Below are 9,975 nucleotides of genomic sequence, written 5' to 3'. Positions count from 1 at the left end.
CACCTGCTAGTTTTTACACACACAAAAAAATGTTTTCAAGACAGTAGGAGATGGCCTTTTCAACCCACACAACCATAAATTTCCGTGACTCTGACTTCCGAGCCCCAGACGCCCTGGGGCTTCCTGAATGTATGCTTCAGCTTGCAGCTATGTCCGTCGACATCAACAGACTCCAGGTCAACAAACGACGCTGGACTGGTTAATTACTACACCGTCAATCTATACATGATGCTCTACTGGAAATCCACAGCTAGCTATCTATAGCTATAGAGCCTAATTCTCATGTGCCTTGCCCGCCATGTAATTTGTTATCGCGTTTGTTCCTTGGATCAAAGATAAGAAATAGTAGTTCTAGACTGGCTAATCCCATTGTTAGAGTCCGAAGCAAAACGAAGCCTCCCCGTTCGTTTGGATTCTGGACCGTCCGATTGAGCTCCCTGACGCGTCCTGGCCGTCGGATCGCGAGATGGAGCGATCCGGGCCATCCGATCGAGATGGAGCGTTTCTGGCCGTCGGATCGGGTAAAACACTGCCACCGCCGGTAATTTCTACGCCCCACCAAGGGCATTCTCGTCTTTTCACACATGGAGGTATAAAAGCCAGCACCCCCGTGGTGAAACCCTAGTTGCCTCTCTCTTTTCCCACTCTCACCCGACTCCCTCTCACTTCCTCCCGCCCCTGACGACACCACCCTGCCTCTTCTCCTCCGGTGGCCGTCGACCACCCTCCCCGCCCCTTGATTGAACCCTAGTCGTCGCTCCCCGCCAGCCATCCTCCCTGCCCGCCGCCGGCACCACCATCCTCCCCGTCCGTCGCCGTCTCCTGTGGGTAAACCGAGAAAAGCGATCAATCGGGCCAGAACCCAGTCGCCATCCCCGTCGCCCCCCTCCGCCGAGCTCTCTTCCTCGTCTTCCCCGTCTACGACCTCCTGCTACTCTCTTCGACCACCGCCAGCGCCCCACCTCCTCTCCCAGATCAAGGTCAGGCCACCGCATCCCTCCCTCACTTCCTCCCTCCCTTCCTCGCGTCCGAATCCCTAGCCAGCGGGAGGCCATGGCGACCGAGCGGCACAGGCAGCGCAGTGCAGATAACCCCGCCGCCCCTGCCGCCACCGACCTCCTCCCCAGCACGCGCACACGGACTCCCCCTCCTCCCGCCGCGGCCTCCTCCTTCCACCCTAACCCCAACCCCAAATCTAGCCGATCTGACTCCTCCCCTCACCTCCTTCCTCCTTCCACCACTCCAACCTCCACAGAGCCGCGGCCATGGCGACCGAGCTGCCTTCCCTCACTCCCTCCTCGCACGGGAAACCCTACCCCGCGGGCAACCATGGCGACCGAGCAGCAGCAGGCAACCAACCTCCATGACAAGACCTCGACAAGGCTGGTATGAGTCTGATCTGAATCCCCTTTTCCTGTTGGTTTTCCTTCATCTTGATTCGCATCTGATGCGTGCGGTTGCTTGCTTGTGTGCAGTTTGGGGGACAAGGAGAAGCTGCTTGGTCGATCTGGTGAGGATGGACGCCCACCATCTCTTCTGCTGCCAAGGTGATTGTCTCTCCCCCTCTCTTCTTTACCTTGATTTAATATCACCTGGAAACATATCAATTATTCTGAATTTTTGGTTCTTCTAATCTCGTCTGCCAGATTTGGAAATCCCCCAGGTCAATGGGTAGCGGCCATGGATCCAGCAAGAAAAGTAGGGACTTCTCTTGTGGTTGGCGTGTGGGAATTGCTTTGGCAAGAGCTATGTTCATGAACCCAACCATCGTTTTGCTCAATGAGCCTACCAATCATATCGGTGAGTTCTTTTTCTCTAACCCATGTTACAAGCAGAGTGAATCTGGTGCTTTGTATTTTATTTGTACCCAATAGGCCAATACCATGCTCTTCAATAAGCTTTATTGTGACCGACTTTAGAAGGTACATAATTGTTAGTCATTTTAGATCATGCGGTGCATTGACCAATGGTGAATGTGGTAGTGTGACACCTGTCCTGGGTGCACCATGTATTTAGTCCGATGCTTTTCTACAATCTGATTTTGAGTGTCAATGAAAGCATGCCCCCTTTTTTTGTCTTGTTTGAAGGCTAAATCACATCAGTTTTGAACATATTTGTTTGGATTCTTTTTGGGAAGTTCACATTGATTTAATTGGTGGACCTGTGGAGGTGGCACACCCCTAGGGGAATAGCAGCTGCAATACCAGGTCGGCTGAGTAGGCTGGTATCTAAATTTAGAAAGATAACATGTTCAATATAGGGTCATATCTTCAATGCTTAGGCTGAATTGCTAGGTGATTCCCCTATTTAAAGGGTTATATATTATCAATGAGATTAACCAAACTGAACAATGAGTCCCAAAGTATTTTTCCTGATGTACGATGAGCTCATAGTTCTGAAAGTTGATGCATAAAAGTCAAATATTTTTTAATGCCTTCAGATTTGCCAGTTCAAAGGCTCTGCCATGGCTTCCTTTGTCCTGATGAACAGTAATACCCAACTTGCAGTAAGATTGCTTGGCTGTACGAGCAGCTATATTGGAGAATGATACATGTCTTGACACATTTAGGTTTTAATTCCTGAATTTGTTCTGACTTAACTCTGTCTGATATGTGTTCTTATGCTCCTGTCATGATAAAGAATGATTTCCCCCTCTTTTAACTTGATTTAATCTATCCCGGGGACATATCAATTATTCTGACTTTTTGGTTCTTTTAATCTCATCTTCCAGATTTGGAAATCCCCGCCAACCGAGCTATCGTCTGTTCGTCCCTCCCTCCTCGCGCCCGGAACCCTAGCTCACGGCCATGGCGACCGTACGCGTCGCAGGTAGGGCAGGATCTTCAGCACTCCAACACGTTGACAAGGAAGGTATGAGAGTGGCGCGCTGCGTCGTCGGTGTCGGTGCTCTTGGCTGTTTGGCGGCCGACCGTTCTGCTTCTTCTCCTTCTTCTCGCACCCCCTTCTCATATGGAGTCCCCTGATCGATGTTGTGTGTTTTGTGGCGCGCTTGCAGGCGGATGCGGCGACGGATAAGGTGTACTAGCAGCTCACGCTGGTGGAGGAGGCCGAGGTGAGTGCTCCCGCTTCGCTTGAATCTTTTATTGTTGGTGGCTCGGCGTTGGATTGCACATGGTGTACCACTTCCACTTGGGGATCTGGGCTGGCTACCGATGAGGGTTGTTCTATCAACTCGGTTGATTACCTCTTTCATTTGCATTTGGTGGTAGAGATCAATAATAAGGTTTTCGACAGTGAAATGTTGGAGCCTTCAAGACGAATATCATCTCCCATGCATTATTGATTTTGATCAACTATGCATCATTTGCATTAGGTGTTTGAAGTGTAACACTTCACTTTGGTGTCAACTGGTAGTACCTAATCATTGCTTAACTACTTCTCTTCATCTTTGCTTCTGGATATTAGTCTTTTATTTTGAACTTTGAGAAGGTGGTACACTTTGTTCCATCTGAAAGAAATGATAGTAGTACACTTTGGTTGTTAGGTGGTACATAAGAGCATGAATACACCAGTCCTGCCATAACCGTAAGTTCAATTACCGATGGCAGAAAGTTAGCACAGTTTTCCTTGCTCTGGATTATATCGTTGTAGATTAGGTGAAGGGGCATTCATTGCTCTATGTAAGAGTTCCTCTTTTTGGATCAGATGTTCAGGCAAAGCTTCCGTGAGCGTGGATCCGACGAGGTAGAAGACGAGATGGAGGGTGGGGATGCAGAAAGGAAGCCCCGCATGCCACACATGTTCTGTAAAATACTCACCACCGCCGTTTCCTTAGCACACCATTGGCCATCCCTTCATCTGTCACGTTGTAACACTGGGATATAGCATGGTAACATATGGATTATGTTATTTGTCATGTCCATATTTCTTCTTGGTATTACTTATTTTTTGTTTGTTTGGGAATTTCTTGGCTCTAGATGTGAGAGCAAACAAAATCATGTGTTATTATGTTCTTACAGTTTAGTGTTGTGTTACTTTTTAGCCTATGGAGGCATCCTGGGCTATGCAACAAAGTTGACGAGGTTATGAACTTGTTGCCGGTTATGTTTACACGAATTTATTGTTAAGAAAAAACTATATTGATTAAAATTGACGAGGTTGTGTGAGATGTGAGAGATTTCCTTTATTTTCACCTTTTTTTACTTTGATAGATGTTCACTTACTTACAAATGGGTCCACTTTGTAACCTTCTCATTTTTATGATCTCAGGCAAACAATGTTCAAGAAAGCGGAAAGCGTAAGCGAAGCGGAAGGCCACAGCTTAGAGCAATGAGCGCTTAAGCGCAGCTTCGCACTTAAGCGTTTTTTGAAATTGGCTAGAATTTGACAGATTTTGAATGATATACGCATGAAAATAGGAAGCATGGCACATGGGTAATTGAAGTAGCATCTGAAATACAGTTCACACAATAGCAAATACATATCAGGTTAGCATAGCAAGCAAAATAACAACTAAAATGCAGTTCAGTTCAAATAGACATAACCTAACAGATATCATGTGGACAGAATTTTGCCAAAATATGAAGGAAATAGTTCTTGAACATAGCCTAGTAATAAGATAAATAGCATATTGCCATTATTGCGCAAGCATACCAGCAGAAGAAGTACAAAAATTGCCAAATTTTGGTCAAATTTAAATAAAAAACGCTTAATCTACCGCTTAGGGCAAAAGCGAAGCGCTTTGCCATCGCTCAGCGCTTAATCGCGCTTAAGCGTCGCTTAAAAACGCTTTCTTGAACACTGCAGGCAAACTGCTGGTGCTAAAGAAAAGAATGTGCCTACATTTCAGCCAGCTAGCATGGCAAGCGACCCTTTTGTTTCTTTTGAAACAACTTCTACTTCGTCTTGTCAATACCATGATGATTTTGGTTTCTCAATCCTGGTACGAAAAATGCATAACTTCTCTTCTTTCCAATCCCTTGTATATAATGATGCCCTGTGTTTTCCTCTTCCCATTCTGATATAATAGTCCTCTTTTTTATTTGGCTATGTGCACTCTGTATATGCATAGTATTTGGTTTTTAGTTTACACTGCTCTGGGCACTTCTGGTTACCCAACAGGGTGCTTTTTACCACTGAAAATTGAACTTTTAGTCTCTGTTACCCTATAACATCAAGAAGAAAACTAGCCATGTGAGTTCAATGTGCATCCCTGTTTGTGTTTGTAGTTTTGTTTCCATGTTGTTTTAAAGCAACAAGACAGTAGCTAATGTTTATCTGAATTCTGAAGGTTATGAATCTATTAGATTTTGGTGGGCACTGTGCTTCTTGCAAAATCGCCATAGGTTATTTTTGTGTGTTGATTGTAGGCCTACAAGTTGCATCAGAGCTTTGGATTCTCTTCTGAGATTCTATCACTTATTATGGGATGATTTAGGTGGCACTTATACACGAACATCTATCTAATAGATTCGAATGATGAATATTTTCAGATGCCGACAGGCATGGTAAAATATGTTTAGGTAGGTCAGTGCCGAGCATGCTTATTTTTAAACATGAAAGGGTCTTTATATTAGCGGGGTTCTCTAAACGTGTTTTGAATTTCACTAATTTCTTTCAGTTATGCAATGTCCTGCATTTTAGAAAGCTCAAGCTTGAATTGCTCTATTTCCGGATTTAAACCTTCTTTAGTTGTGCAATCACAATTATCTTACACACAGAGAAAGAAACTTGGATATTCTTAATCACACAAAAGGTGTTTTCTTACATGTAGGTGCCTCCTTTAATCTGTGCATGAGCCAGGTTACAGGTAGTTAAGTTATTTAGTTAATACAAATCTTAAATTTAGGTTGTTCGTGTTCTTTTGATTTTGTTTGATTATGATAAGAAAAAGAAGAAATACTTCTATGATGGCAATATGGTCCAGAGTAGTGATTTTATTTTCACAGCTGAAACTCTACCTCTCTGATCTATCTCATATCGTTGAAATTGTGTTTTCTTCGTTTTGTTTATCCCAGGTTGACTATGATGTGCTCATCATTGACTCCACCACCGCAGGTTTTGAGGATGGTACGACCAGACCTGTGAACACGCCGTCCTTGCATTCGAGGAGCTCTGTCTTGCTTGTAATAGCTAAACTATTGTTACCTATTTAATGAGATCCATCGTCAATCTGCTGTATTGACTAAATGTATCCTGCTTGCTTTGCTTTGAAAACATGGTCTCTACTGAACTCTGGTCATCCTTGGCTACCCAGATTGGATGTCTACAAGGAGAATCCAGCCTATATGTGAATCTATGAACTATTATATCGATGATGTGGAGTTATGTCTACATAGCCTGCCTTGCTATGCTTCTGTAAGCTCAATGTATCATTTGTACTGTTCTTCTTCTTTGACTTGTCTGCTCATTTTTAGATAAATTTTCATGTGGCTACCAATGTTATAAACCAGAATTCTCTTTCTAAGGATACTTATGTCGGAATGGTTCATCATATTTGTCAATATATTCTATCCGATTTCCAATATGTTATGCACGTCTAAAACCCATCTTAAATTTCATCTTATTCATAGATAATTATTTGATGTATGACACCGTACTGAACTAATATCATTGCTCTTTTTATATTTACAATGCTCCTACGACTGTTTTTGTTGGAATTTTGCTAGTAGGCCTTTGGCCCAAAGCCCAACTAAAATTCTAAAATTCTCTTGGCCCATTCATGCACACATGTGAGTGGAGTGAGTGAGGTTAAAGTTTAGTCCCACCTCATAAGTTGAGAGAGAGTTACACCTCTTTATAAGGTGAGCTCTTCTACCACTTGTATGAGCACGAGAAGAGGAGACCTACACGCGCGCTCCTTCTCGCCACGCCTCGTCACGACGCGCCGCCGGTTGCGGGATTGAGCCGAGCCGAGGACAGAGCTATGCACGTTTTCTATATTTTTGTTGCTCGGGAAAAATTAATGAGTCATTAATTAATAATTAACGGACGCGTTAATTACTGAACTATTTTCGATTCTTTTGGATCGTGACGACTCGGACGTGGGGTTTACTCCCACGACCTACCCGGCCCGCACTATATAGTCAGGCATACATCTACCCTAGCCGCCGCCGCTTCGTATGGTTTCTCACCACCGTTCTAGATCATTGCGCCGCCAAGCAAGTCTTCTCTATCCCTCCTTTCGGCGTGCACCGGGAGAAGGGACAGCAGGCCTCCGCAACCCCGCCTCTCGTGATCCTGTACGGGAGAGGGGCGATCAGGTTTTTGGGGAGCGCACTCACGCGACTGTTGGCATCGACGACTTCGCGAACGACGAATTCTTTCCCGACCTCGGCAACCTCATCCTCGACGACATGGGCGACAACGTCAACGCCGACGGTGCTGCTCCCGCTGCATCGTATGTGATTCTATCCTTCCTGTTCGAGATCGTGGTAGAATTCATGTTTCTAGTATGTGCCCTAGATGTGATCTGTTCATCTGCTATGCTAGTTCGCATGATTAGTTTAATCTCTGCTAGTGCTGTCATGATTTATCTTTTGTTCATTCGGATTAAATCTCGTAGTAATTTGCTCATATTTCCAACAATCCAAAAACCTGATTATAGGCAATTTACTCTGAGTGGTTTTGCTGCGCATCTGAAGCCGCCTGCCTTTAAAGGGGCGCAATATAAGAGGTGGCGCACGAGAGCAGTCTACTGGTTTCAGACCATGGGCTGCTATGACGCCACCAAGGGCAAGCCTGAGGGCGATCTCAATCCAACACAGCTGGAAGCTTTTGAGAAGATCGATACCCTCTTTAAAGGCGCTCTTCTGAGTGTTCTTGATGACTCTATTGTGGATTCGTATATGTCGTTTGACAACGGCAAGGACATGTGGGCTGCGCTCGAGGCCAAGTTTGGTGCCTCGGACGCCGGCAGCGAGTTGTACGTCATGGAGCAATTCTATGACTACAAGATGACTGATGAGCGCCCTGTTGTACAGCAGGCTCATGAGATACAGTCGCTCGCAAAAGAACTTGAGTACTTCAAGTGTGTGTTGCCGGACAAATTTGTTGCCGGAGGCATCATTGCCAAGCTTCCACCTTCGTGGAACAATTTTGCTACTTCCCTGAAACACAAGAGACAGGAGTTTTCCGTTGCGGATCTCATTGGTACTCTTGATGTTGAAGAGAAGGCGAGAGCAAAGGACACACGTGCTCGAGTTGCTGAGGGAGGTTCTAGTGCCCACATGGTACAGAAGAAGAACTTCCAGCCCAACAAGTTCAAAAACAACAAGAACAAAACTCAGGGCAAAGGCAAGTTTGATACAAAGAACAAGCCATCACATTCTACCAACTTCAAGAAGAATTCTCATAAGAAGGGGAAGGGACTTTGCCATGTCTGCGGTGATCCTAATCACTGGGCTCCGAAGTGTCCTAACCGCTTTGAGGAGCACGAACATGAGAAGAGCGGCAAGTCCGCTAATGTTGTCATCGGTGATACTGATATGAAGGAATCAGGGTACGGTATTTTTCCTACCATCCTTTCAGTATTCCAATCTCCTGATTGGTTAATTGATACCGGTGCCAATGTACATGTTTGTGCTGATGCCTCCATGTTTTCTTCTTACCAGGCAACATGGACTTCACCCGTGCTGATGGGGAACGGGTCACATGCCATCGTTCGAGGTGTTGGTACGGTTGATCTGAAGTTTACTTCGGGGAAGACTGTGCGTCTGAAGAACGTTCATCATGTGCCGTCCATCAATAAAAATCTCGTTAGCGGTTCCCGTTTATGTCGAGATGGTTTTAAGTTGGTTTTCGAATCCAATAAAGTTGTAATTTCTAAGTGTTGACAATTTGTTGGAAAAGGCTATGAGTGCGGAGGCTTGTTTCGCCTGTCTTTGTCGGATATTTGCATTAAAGTTATTAATAATGTTTGCCACAACAATGAGTCTGATATTTGGCATTCACGATTTTGTCACATTAACTTTGGTTGCATGACGCGGCTAGCCAATATGAATTTAATTCCGAAAATCTCTACTGTCAAAGGCTCTAAGTGCCAAGTATGTGTGCAAGCTAAGCAACCTCGCAAGTCCCATAAGACTGCAGAGGCAAGAGACTTGGCGCCACTAGAGCTTATACATTCTGATCTTTGTGAGATGAATGGCGTGTTGACAAAAGGTGGAAAGAGATACTTCATGACGTTGATTGATGACTCCACTAGATATTGTTATGTGTATCTTCTGAAATCAAAAGATGAGGCTTTAACTTTCTTCAAAAACTATAAAGCTGAGGCAGAGAACCAACTTGATCGAAAAATTAAACGGCTTAGGTCCGATCGTGGTGGAGAGTATTTTTCCAATGAATTTGATCTGTTTTGTGCGGAACATGGTATAATCCATGAGAGGACGCCTCCCTACTCACCCCAGTCAAATGGGGTAGCCGAAAGAAAGAACCGAACTCTAACTGATATGGTTAACACCATGTTAGACACTTCGGGTCTATCCAAGGAATGGTGGGGGGAGGCGCTAATGACTGCGTGTCATGTCCTAAACCGAGTTCCCACAAAGCATAAGACCATGACTCCATTTGAGGAATGGGAAAGGAAAAGGTTGAAACTCTCTTACCTACGTACTTGGGGTTGTTTGGCGAAAGTCAATATACCAATTCCCAAGAAGCGCAAGCTTGGACCAAAAACCGTGGATTGTGTTCTTCTGGGCTATGCTTTTCATAGCATCGGCTATAGATTTTTGATAATAAAATCTGAGGTATCCGACATGCATGTTGGTACGATTATGGAGTCGAATGATGCAACTTTCTTTGAGGACATATTTCCTATGAAGGATATGTCGAGTTCATCAAATCAGGAGATACCTACTCCATCTAGTGAGGAATTTGCGGTAATTCCTGAACCCACCATTGCGATGGAACACGTTGAGAATCCTGTTGAGGGTGACAATGGAACTCCTGTGAGGAGTAAGAGACAGAGGACTGCAAAGTCCTTTGGTGATGATTTCATTGTGTACCTTGTGG

General features: G+C 44.8%; 1 long non-coding RNA gene across 6 annotated transcripts; it reads left to right on the top strand.

The window, feature by feature from the left end:
- Positions 1-626: 626 nt before the first annotated feature.
- Positions 627-6,294, top strand: LOC123190152 (uncharacterized). Of its 6 annotated transcripts, none has more exons than XR_006496197.1 (7): positions 627-1,386; positions 1,476-1,547; positions 1,647-1,800; positions 2,732-2,871; positions 3,017-3,073; positions 3,667-3,850; positions 4,231-6,294. It is a non-coding gene; the product is annotated as an uncharacterized lncRNA (long non-coding RNA). The 6 variants fall into 6 exon arrangements; XR_006496200.1 differs by having other exon boundaries at positions 3,667-4,903; positions 5,979-6,294; XR_006496201.1 differs by having other exon boundaries at positions 3,667-5,770; positions 6,019-6,294.
- The last annotated feature ends 3,681 nt before the right edge of the window (positions 6,295-9,975 follow it).

This window comes from Triticum aestivum, chromosome 2A (assembly GCF_018294505.1).
Source record: "Triticum aestivum cultivar Chinese Spring chromosome 2A, IWGSC CS RefSeq v2.1, whole genome shotgun sequence".
In the NCBI taxonomy this organism is placed as follows: domain Eukaryota; kingdom Viridiplantae; phylum Streptophyta; class Magnoliopsida; order Poales; family Poaceae; genus Triticum; species Triticum aestivum.
Note: the sequence above shows the minus strand (reverse complement) of the source record. Positions and strands in the feature narration are given on the sequence as shown.